This window comes from Pelobates fuscus, chromosome 10 (assembly GCF_036172605.1).
Source record: "Pelobates fuscus isolate aPelFus1 chromosome 10, aPelFus1.pri, whole genome shotgun sequence".
Lineage (NCBI taxonomy): Eukaryota > Metazoa > Chordata > Amphibia > Anura > Pelobatidae > Pelobates > Pelobates fuscus.
Window position 1 is genome coordinate 44,466,589 of NC_086326.1, and position 10,008 is coordinate 44,476,596.

Here is a 10,008-nt window from a genome sequence, read left to right on the forward strand (position 1 = left end):
TCATTTAGTGTCTACAGTGTGTTCCCATTTCAGTGGGTATACATTTGTCTGCAGGCCATATGGATATATGATTACGTCTTTCTGCTTTCAAGGTATAAAGCCTCGCTGTTTCTATGTATATCTATTTATAGTGACAAAGCACAGGTTTTTGTTGTTTTTTTTTTTTTCAAATTCCTACACGTTATTGATGTACTAAGTCTACCATTGAGTAATTTTGGACAAACACCTACTGTGGATTAGCATATGATGTAAACTTTGGAGCAGGGATAAACTGAAAAGCTTGAATTTTACATGACTTTCCTCTTCGCTAATCACATTATTGACAATATCCAAGTTTCCATTACTTGGGTAGAGGCTGACCTAATAGGTTTTTAGTGGACACAAAAAGACTTTTAGCAGCCATTTCTTGTAAAAGAGACTTCATTGTTAATATTTTTATGACACATATATGGGGTTTCTTATTTAAAGGACCACTCTAGTGCCAGGAAAGCATACTCGTTTTCCTGGCACTAGAGTGCCCTGAGGGTGCCCCCACCCTCAGGGACCCCCTCCCGCCCGGCTCTGGAAAGGGGAAAAGGGTTAAAACTTACCTTTTTCCAGCGCTGGGCTGGGAGCTCTCCTCCTCCTCTCCGCCTCCGTTCCTCCCCGTCGGCTGAATGCGCACGCGCGGCAAGAGCTGCGCGCGCATTCAGCCGGTCACATAGGAAAGCATTCATAATGCTTTCCTATGGACGCTTGCGTGCTCTCACTGTGATTTTCACAGTGAGAATCACGCAAGCGCCTCTAGCGGCTGTCAGTGAGACAGCCACTAGAGGAAATAGGGGAAGGCTTAACTAATTGATAAACATAGCAGTTTCTCTGAAACTGCTATGTTTATAAAAAAATTAGTTAACCCTAGCTGGACCTGGCACCCAGACCACTTCATTAAGCTGAAGTGGTCTGGGTGCCTAGAGTGGTCCTTTAATGGTGCCATGTTGAGCGTATGTTAGCACATACCAATGAGTGCCTGTTAGCTGGACAATGTCTTTGTGTGGAAGTAAAGAAAAATTACTTTTATGCATTACCTGCAGATTTTTATTTGTACTTTGAGAAGTCTTTCTTGGGCACAGAATCTAAAGTTACACGTTTCTATGTCTTTAATTTTCAGATTAGATGATGATGATGAGACCCACAAGGTTGAAACACCAGTCTATGGCGTGTTTCTGGTGACTGCATTTTTTATTTTTATTTTGAACCATAGCCCATGCTTTGGATGAAAAAAAAGCTGTGTCAAAGCAGCGTCCTTTATTGAGGTTATCTGTAGCAATGCAGAATGTCATCTGAAACGTGATATCAGTCAGATGTCATTTGCATGCCATTTGCATGTCTAACTGGGAACTCTGGGATAGTTGTGGAAACATGATTTCTCGACTTTCCTTGCCCAAGGAGGACAGGACTTCTCACAGTTCAACTTGAAATATACATTTTATGCATAAGAGCAATTTTTCTGTTTGCTCTGTGGGGAGTTTTATCATGTTTGGTCTCACTACATTTTTTATGGAGGTATAGAGAGAATTAATAATATTTGCTCATTACAATGACACACAGCAAGCTTCCTCTGCAGGCCAGTTGTGTGCACGTTCCAATGGAACTCTAAATGGACTGTGTGGGTGTAAAACCTATATGTTAACAGACACTTTCTTAGACTTATGGAAAGGGAATACAAAATGCTAAATGAATATGAGCTTTTAAATGGACACAGTGGACACAGAGAAATAAAGCACATAAAGCTTACAGTATAGCTGAAAGAAACAGTTGTGTAATGTGGCAAAATTAACCTCGCCACTTGTGCCTGGAGAAGACTGCTTGCCAGCCTCTTGCCATGTGATTATGGTCCCTGGGAGATTTGTCCCTTTAAAAACATTATTTGGGCTAATGGATTTTTATTGGACCATGCTGGCCGTTTAAGAACCATCTGGGGACATATTGAGACTTTGTGTGATAATGCCCCTTTAAGACGGTGTCCCCAGTGTCCACAGACTTAGTTTGAAATATTTTGTTCCTGGCTATTTTCCACTTGGTTCAGTAAATGGGGCTTACTGAACCAAGTGCCACACAGGCGGACCACCCAGAAGTGGAAGTGTGCAGGCAATTTACCTCCCAGGCTGTGAGGTTACTGCAGGTTAATTGCCGACCGCTGGGTGGCCGCAGTTCGTGCAAACGAACACGTGGCGGCAGTCATCTTTGTTCATTCGAACGAGGTCAGCTGTATGTGTAGCCAAATCCATGGAACTGAAATCGGCTACACAGTTCCGCGAACACCACTGAGCCTTACCTTCTCCCACAGCAGGGGAGGGCTGGCAGCCTCAGGCCTGGGGGGCAAATCCAGTCAAGTGGCCCATTGCACCCCTGAATCAGTTCACCATCCATGGACACTTTTTCCTGGTTTTATAACGGATGTTGATATTATGCTAATTAGTAGCTCTTTGCCATACTCACTCCTTTGCGGCTCCGACTTTCAATGTTGTTAGAGCGCAGGCTGAGAATCTCTGAGCCTGTGCCCTGACTCACTAACTGAGCACCGGAACCACAAGGGATATGATCTGACTGCACCTACTGGTGCGCACCAATGGAACACCAGGGAATCGTTTAAATTAAATATGCTGGTGTCCAAAACTTGTGAGCTGTGTTGGCCGTCGGGCGCCTCTGTTGTTATTGCGCCCTACATGACTCCACAGCTTGCATACCTCAAAGGCTGGCCCTGCTGACAGACACACTGGCCCTCACTCTCAATAACATACACACACAAACCCTGACAAACACTCACTGACAGGCAGACACATACACACACACACTGACAGGTAGACACACACACATTCACTGACAGACACTTACTTGACAGACACACTTGCTGACACACACACACACACTGACAGACACCAGTGCCATCTTAACAACATTATGGGTCCCCGGGCAAAGCAGTGCACTGGGGCCCTGCCTACACAACTTACAGGAATAAAAATGTAAATTATAGATACAACGAAGATTATATTTAGAAGTACCTCCAACAAATGCAATGCATACATTCAATACATACACACAGACTGCTGAATGCAGTCACACACCGACTGCTGAATGCATACACACGACGACTGATGAATACACGCATACAGACTGACGAATAGACACACACACACACAGCCTGCTGAGTACACATAGAGAGTGCTGAATACATACACAGTCCGCTGAATACAAACATACACAAACATACACACAGACGGCTGAATACATACACAGACGGCTGAATACACACACACAACAGTGAGGGGTGCAGTGTATGTGTTTGTGTGTACGGGTGCGGTGTGGGGTGCTGTGTGTGTGTGGAATGCTATGTGAGTGTGGGGTTCTGTGTGTGTGTGTGGAGTGCTATGTGAGTGGGGTGCTGTGTGTGTGTGTGGAGTGCTATGTGAGTGGGGTGCTGCGTGTGTGTGGAGTGCTATATGTGTGTTGGGTGCTGTGTGTGTGTTTGAGGGGTGCAGGTAGCAAATGTTTTTTGTTTTTTAATACTACTATACGTTAAATAAAATCTATATGTCCCCCCCCACCCTTCTTCTTTTTACCTTTGGTGAAAGAGGCTGGGACACAGCCAGCCCTGGTGGTCCAGTTGTGAATTCTGTACAGCCTGCAGCTTGTCTGGCTGCAGGCTATCTCCTGACCTACTGCGCGCAGAATGCTGTGTGGAGCATTGCAATGGTAATGCGCTGCAACGCTCCACAGAGCCTGCTTGCGGGAGGAACGATCTGCCTTACAGGTCGGCCTCTCCTGCAGCCCTGGGTCCTAGGCAGCTACCTCTCTCCCCGATTGAATTGAGATCTCCCTCATCGGCACAAGGCCAGAAAACAAGGCCACCTCTCCGTTGGCTGGCAGGGGAGATCAAAGGATCTCCCCTGTCGGCCGGGCATGCTAGGCAGCATGGTAGGGCCCCATGCGGAAAGACGTCCCTGACAGACACACAAACACTTCCAGACACACACACACTTCCAGACACACACACACACTTCCAGGCACACACACACTTCCACACACACACACACTTCCACACACACACACTTCCAGACACACACACTTCCAGACACACACACACTTCCAGACACACACTTCCAGACACACACACTTCCAGACACACACACTTCCAGACACACACACACTTCCAGACACACACACACTTCCACACACACACTTCCAGACACACACACACACACACACTTCCAGACACACACACACTTCCAGACACACACACACTTCCAGACACACACACACGCACACTTCCAGACACACACACACACACACACACACTTACACTTCCTGACACACACACTTACAGACACACACACTTCCAGACACACACACACACACACACTTACACACACACACACACACTTCCAGACACACACACACACACACACACACACACAAAAAACGCACACACACGCACACACATGCACACTTCCAGACACACACACACACTTCCAGACACACACACACACTTCCAGACACACACACTTCCAGACACACACACATTTCCAGACACACACACACACACACACGCACACTTCCAGACACACACACACACACACACTTACACTTCCTGACACACACACTTCCAGACACACACACACACACTTCCAGACACACACACACACGCACACACACACGCACACACGCGTACACACACGCACACACACGCACACTTCCAGACACACCCACACTTCCAGACACACACACTTCCAGACACACACACACACACACTTACACTTCCTGACACACACACACACTTACAGACACACACACACACTTACAGACACACACACACACACACTTACTTTCAGACACACACACACAAATTTATTTTATTTCTTGTTGCTCCTACCTTTAGGAGTGCTCTGGGTCCTTTCCCCGGGGTCCAGTGACTTCCTCCGTTATATTCCTGCTCCTCTCTGCTCCCTCGCGCAGTTTAGTGATGCGGGGCCGGAATGACGTCATATTCCGGCTCCCGACATCAACAGAGAGGGCGCGCGAGGGAGCAGGAAGATCATCAGCAGAGCTCCCTCGCCGCTGCATGCCTCCTTCCTCACCCGGCCGGTATATTGCTGCAGAGTAGGCACCTGCCATCTGGGACAAGCAGGTGCCTACTCTGCCTTGCTACTGGGGCACCGTAAGTGGCCAGCTGGCCACCTGCTGGGCTCCTTGTGACAGGCTATCAGCCTGCTCCGCGCGGCACCCCTCCTCCTGGCGCCCAGGACCGGCCCTGCAGTGGCCATTTTTCTAATTATTTAGGGCGGCCTGGGGGGCAATTGCCTCCCTGCCCCCCGGCCCAGCCCGCCCCTGTCCCACAGTGATTTTGCAGCCGCAGAGACTAAGTTCCGTTTGAAGATTCGAACGCTCGTTCGAATGGGACTTAGTCATTTTTTCAGCCTGAAATAGACTGACCGCACAGCCCAAATCTATGGAACTGTTTTGGGCATGAAAATGTGCTTGCGGTCGGTCATAAAGGGACCTCCAGCTAACTGTTTAACCCCTGGAGGGAATTGGCTGAATTTTCACTATGTTTATAATTAAAGTGTGCTGAGTTCGAATATGTGATTTTTATGTTTGTGGTATGTATATTTTGGAAGTTATTAATATGTTGCATGAAGTTTATTTTCCCTGCCTGTTATAAATTACATTAACCCATTGTGTCCAGTAATTATATCACAGGCAGAGGGGAGGGATTGTATGTTTGTGCTGGGTGTGTTTTACGGTTTGCCTGTAAAGGATTGCTTGTACTGTGTCCCACCCTGTGGGATGTCCCCTTGCATAAAAGCCAGTGTGTGGTCATTAAAATCAGATCATCTTGAACCTTTCTTGAAGCCTTGGCTCATGTTTGGGGGAATGGATGCCTACACTCTGGGGATTGCTATATTCACTTACTCCCCAGAGTAAGCTCTCGCAATAGCTTGATTTGTTCCTGCTACACTCTCTGGACTTAGGAGAGGTTCACCCACTGGGAGAAAAAGAAAATGTAATTGATTCAGTGACAGTCACACATGAAGACGAGCAATCGTTATTAAGGAAGAACATCATGCAACTGAGATTCAACAACATATAAACATTCTAAAAAATATATTTTATCATACATTCACAGGTTTGCTCTTATTTTGTGACTGCCTCTTGTAGTTCGATATATGTTTCAAACTATGCTAAGGGAACAACAGCTTTCACTGACCGAGACAGCCAGCAGTATGGTGAAATCACATTGAAAGGTATAGGACTACCACGCAACACACTGACATTTTCTCTTTCATTTTTATAGCCTTCTTATTTGGTTGGTTTTATTTTTATTGCATGTTTTTGGAACAAACCTCTAAATTTAGTAAAATGATGGGAATTTAGATTTTAATGGAAACAAGCAGTATCTAGCAGAAATGAGTCAGGTTTTAATCTCTTGCATGGGTCCTGAGGCACTGTATGTTAGCTTCTGGCTCTAAAAAGGCATTCATTTTAATAGTATGGAAATGTGGCTTCATCTATCCAAAAATATTGATTTGTATAAGATATAATAACTCATATTTTAGTAATGCATTTTATGTAACTTTGTATAGTCCACTGTATCTCCACATTCATCCATAGGCATTGTGTTATACATTTGTTTTTTAAAGCAACACTCCACTGCCCAATTAAAGATTTTAAAAAAATCAAAAAAACAATAGAAACTGTTTAGTATATATATCCCTGAAAACATGCATGCATTTAATTTAGCATTTTATCATTGGGGGTATACCTACAAACATCTTGAGAAAACTGCAGATCTCTTGTCTGAAACCCGTCCCCTTCTAACCCCACCCAGACTTTCTGTGGCTGTCCAATCACAGACTTCCCAATGCAGCTCAATGAGAAGTTTTTGCAAGGCAGGTTCTCAGGGCAATTGCTACCTCTTGAGTTTGGCTCTACTGAGCTAATCAAACCAGGAATTAACAGGTCCTGTCATCTGATTAACAATATCTGGGTGTAAGCGTTACAAAATATGCTGGCACTATATAAATACCAATAATAATAATAATAATAATAATAATAATAATAACAAGGTTAATTTATGAAATTTCTATTGTAAATCTGCACTTGTAGAATGTAGAATTGTAAAATGAAAAAAAGGGGGGACACACTTTTCACTCATAAAGTACTTGAACAACTTTTACCTTTTGTGTACCTTTCTCCCTCTAGCATGTAAGCTCATTGAGCAGGGCCCTCAACCCCTCTGTTCCTGTGCTTCCAACTTGTCTGGTTAAAATGACGTGTTAGTCCACCCATTGTACAGTTCTGCAGAATGTGTTGGCATTTTATAAATAACAGTAATGATAATAGCAAGCTTAAGTGCTTTAGGGAGTGCCACATTAACCTCTGGATCGGACCCACATTGCATCCATAAGCTAATATCCTGGGTAGGAGAGTGGCTGGCTGCCAGAGGCATTCTGTGTTTACCAGGCATCAACCGACTGCAGCTAAACAGATTTGCCCAGTGAAATGGAGACCCTTTTGTTTTGCAGAATTTTTGGGTGTATAAATCATAATAGATTACAAAATGGGTCAATGAGCTTATTTTACAGTTGCAAAATGGGCAAATGATGATAATTCAGGCCTTCTCAAAAAGGTTAAGCAATTTTGTTTTACACCATCTTCTGTTTCTGCTAACGTCGCAACACTGTTTCTTTGATGTAATGCGGTCTGCCAACCCGAACAACACTGTGACATCACAAACACCGTGCGTTGTTAGACATTCCCATTATCCCCCGTGCTCGTAATATAATGTTTAATAAGAGAATGTATGACAATCTTTGCTTTAAATCAGGTTGGATATAGTTACAGGAGTGAAATGTAGCTAATTAACGGTCTTTAATGTATACAATATAAGATAAAGCAATCATTGCATATAGAAGCAAAGTACACATTCTAACACAATAATTGGCCCTCAGGGACCAAATGATAACAGCCTGCCTATGCCGCAACGTGTGGTGATAGAGCATCTAGGTCTCCCATATTAGCATTTGTATCCCATGCTGCGTGAAGTAGGATATTCTCACCACCTAGTGAGAGAGGGGGCTTTGGCACATTTTGTTCTGATGAGAGCTTTGCTGCTGTTTCTCTCCCTGGACTGAATCTGGTCGGTTTCAGCTCTGCTCTGAGCCATCATTATTCTCTCTTCACTGGATAATTGGGAGATTTCAGGAACTTGGTAACAGTGGCGTTCTGACAGGTCTGTGGATGCACAGCACAGACAGAGCAGAAACTGCTGTAATTAGCAAGAGTATAACTGCACCCACGCACTCGCAACCCCTCCCACTGCGGATTCTTCAGGATACACAGTGTCTCAACTGGAGTGACAAGCACCCCCTCCCTCGGCAGTCACTTAGAAACCCTTCCTACAATGCAATGGCCTGGGGCTTCACTTTAATGTGAACTTAATGGATATTAAGAGAAATTGATCAGCTGTTACTGGATAGCAGATGTTGTTACTTTATACTTCTCAAACATACCTGAGGGATAGGGATCCAGCATTTACCTAAGCACTGCTTTAAATAAACATATATCAAAAATCTTCAGCAGATTCTGGGGTGGGAGGGGGGAGGGGGGAGGGCATCTGAGATCTCTTTTCTGCCCAGAATAGTGAAGTTCTAGGAACAGCTAAGATACTGTGCAGAACCCTTGGACTCCCAGGACTCGAAAATGAGGAATACCCAAAATACTACCCAGAGGGGTGAGAATGTCAATTTAGAAATAAGTACATATCTATAGATACACACAAACACAGATACAGTAAAAGGTTATTCAATAAACTGGGCAATCAGGGAATTTCATATTTTGTACTTAAAATTTCCAAAATGGAAACATTTGAGAAATCAGTCATTTTTTTCCTGGGCTTTTTTTGGCCTACATTTTCCAATGCCTGAATGTTTAATTCCCGACAAGTACCAGTTTAATGAGTAACGCAGATTATATTTGTATTTGTGGCTTGCAGCATCATTGGAAATGGGTATCGTGTTAAGTTGCATCATTGCAGCTAATTATAATACGCACATGGAATTAATGATGTAGCAGTGTGGCTTCCAAATATTCTTAGCTACATTACTGTAAATGTATATATCTCAGAACTTCAAAATTACTTTTATTTTGCCAAGCCTGAGTAAATTAAAGCAGCTCTGTCATCCCCAACCCCCTCTAAAATGAGTATATCATGATACATTATTTATAAAATGCTCACATTGACTCTGTTGGCATTTCATTGAAATCCAAACCCAGTCAAAAGATAAACTAACACAAAGTAGTGGCTTCATTGTCTCAGTATTTTTCCTCCACTTGACAAGCTTCATGGCTAAAGGGGGAAAAAACTCTTTGTATAGAGGATACCACGATCTGACAGTATCCTCCTGTCATGATGCATTTCCCTGAGTACTGCCACTCAGACAGTGCTCTCTGCAGTCTGGATCCGGCCAGGGAGGAGCAGGTGTGCTTGACTCTTTGCTGACATCCCTGACCATCTGATGACCTGTCACTGCTTCCTGTCTTTTTTGTTAGCTTTCTTTGTAAATAAAGGCATTTTGTTTATGGCATCCAGTCAATTACATCATCTTGGCAAGATTTGACATCACAAGCAGGCAATTCATATGTGCCCAAGCCACCTACAAGGGCCCTCCTCGTTGCAGCCACCTTTTCAAGAATATTTTTATGGTTACCATGAACCTTTCTGGTGGGAGAATGCATAATTAAAGATAATACCTCTCTTTATTTGAAATAAATACCTTCAAAGTTTAGGAAGTTTCTTCATTGAGTAATGGACTGTAGTGATGTCGCGAACATAAAATTTTCCGTTCGCGAACGGCGAACGCGAACTTCCGCAAATGTTCGCGAACGGGCAAACCGGGCGAACCGCCATAGACTTCAATAGGCAGGCAAATTTTAAAACTCACAGGGACTCTTTCTGGCCACAATAGTGAT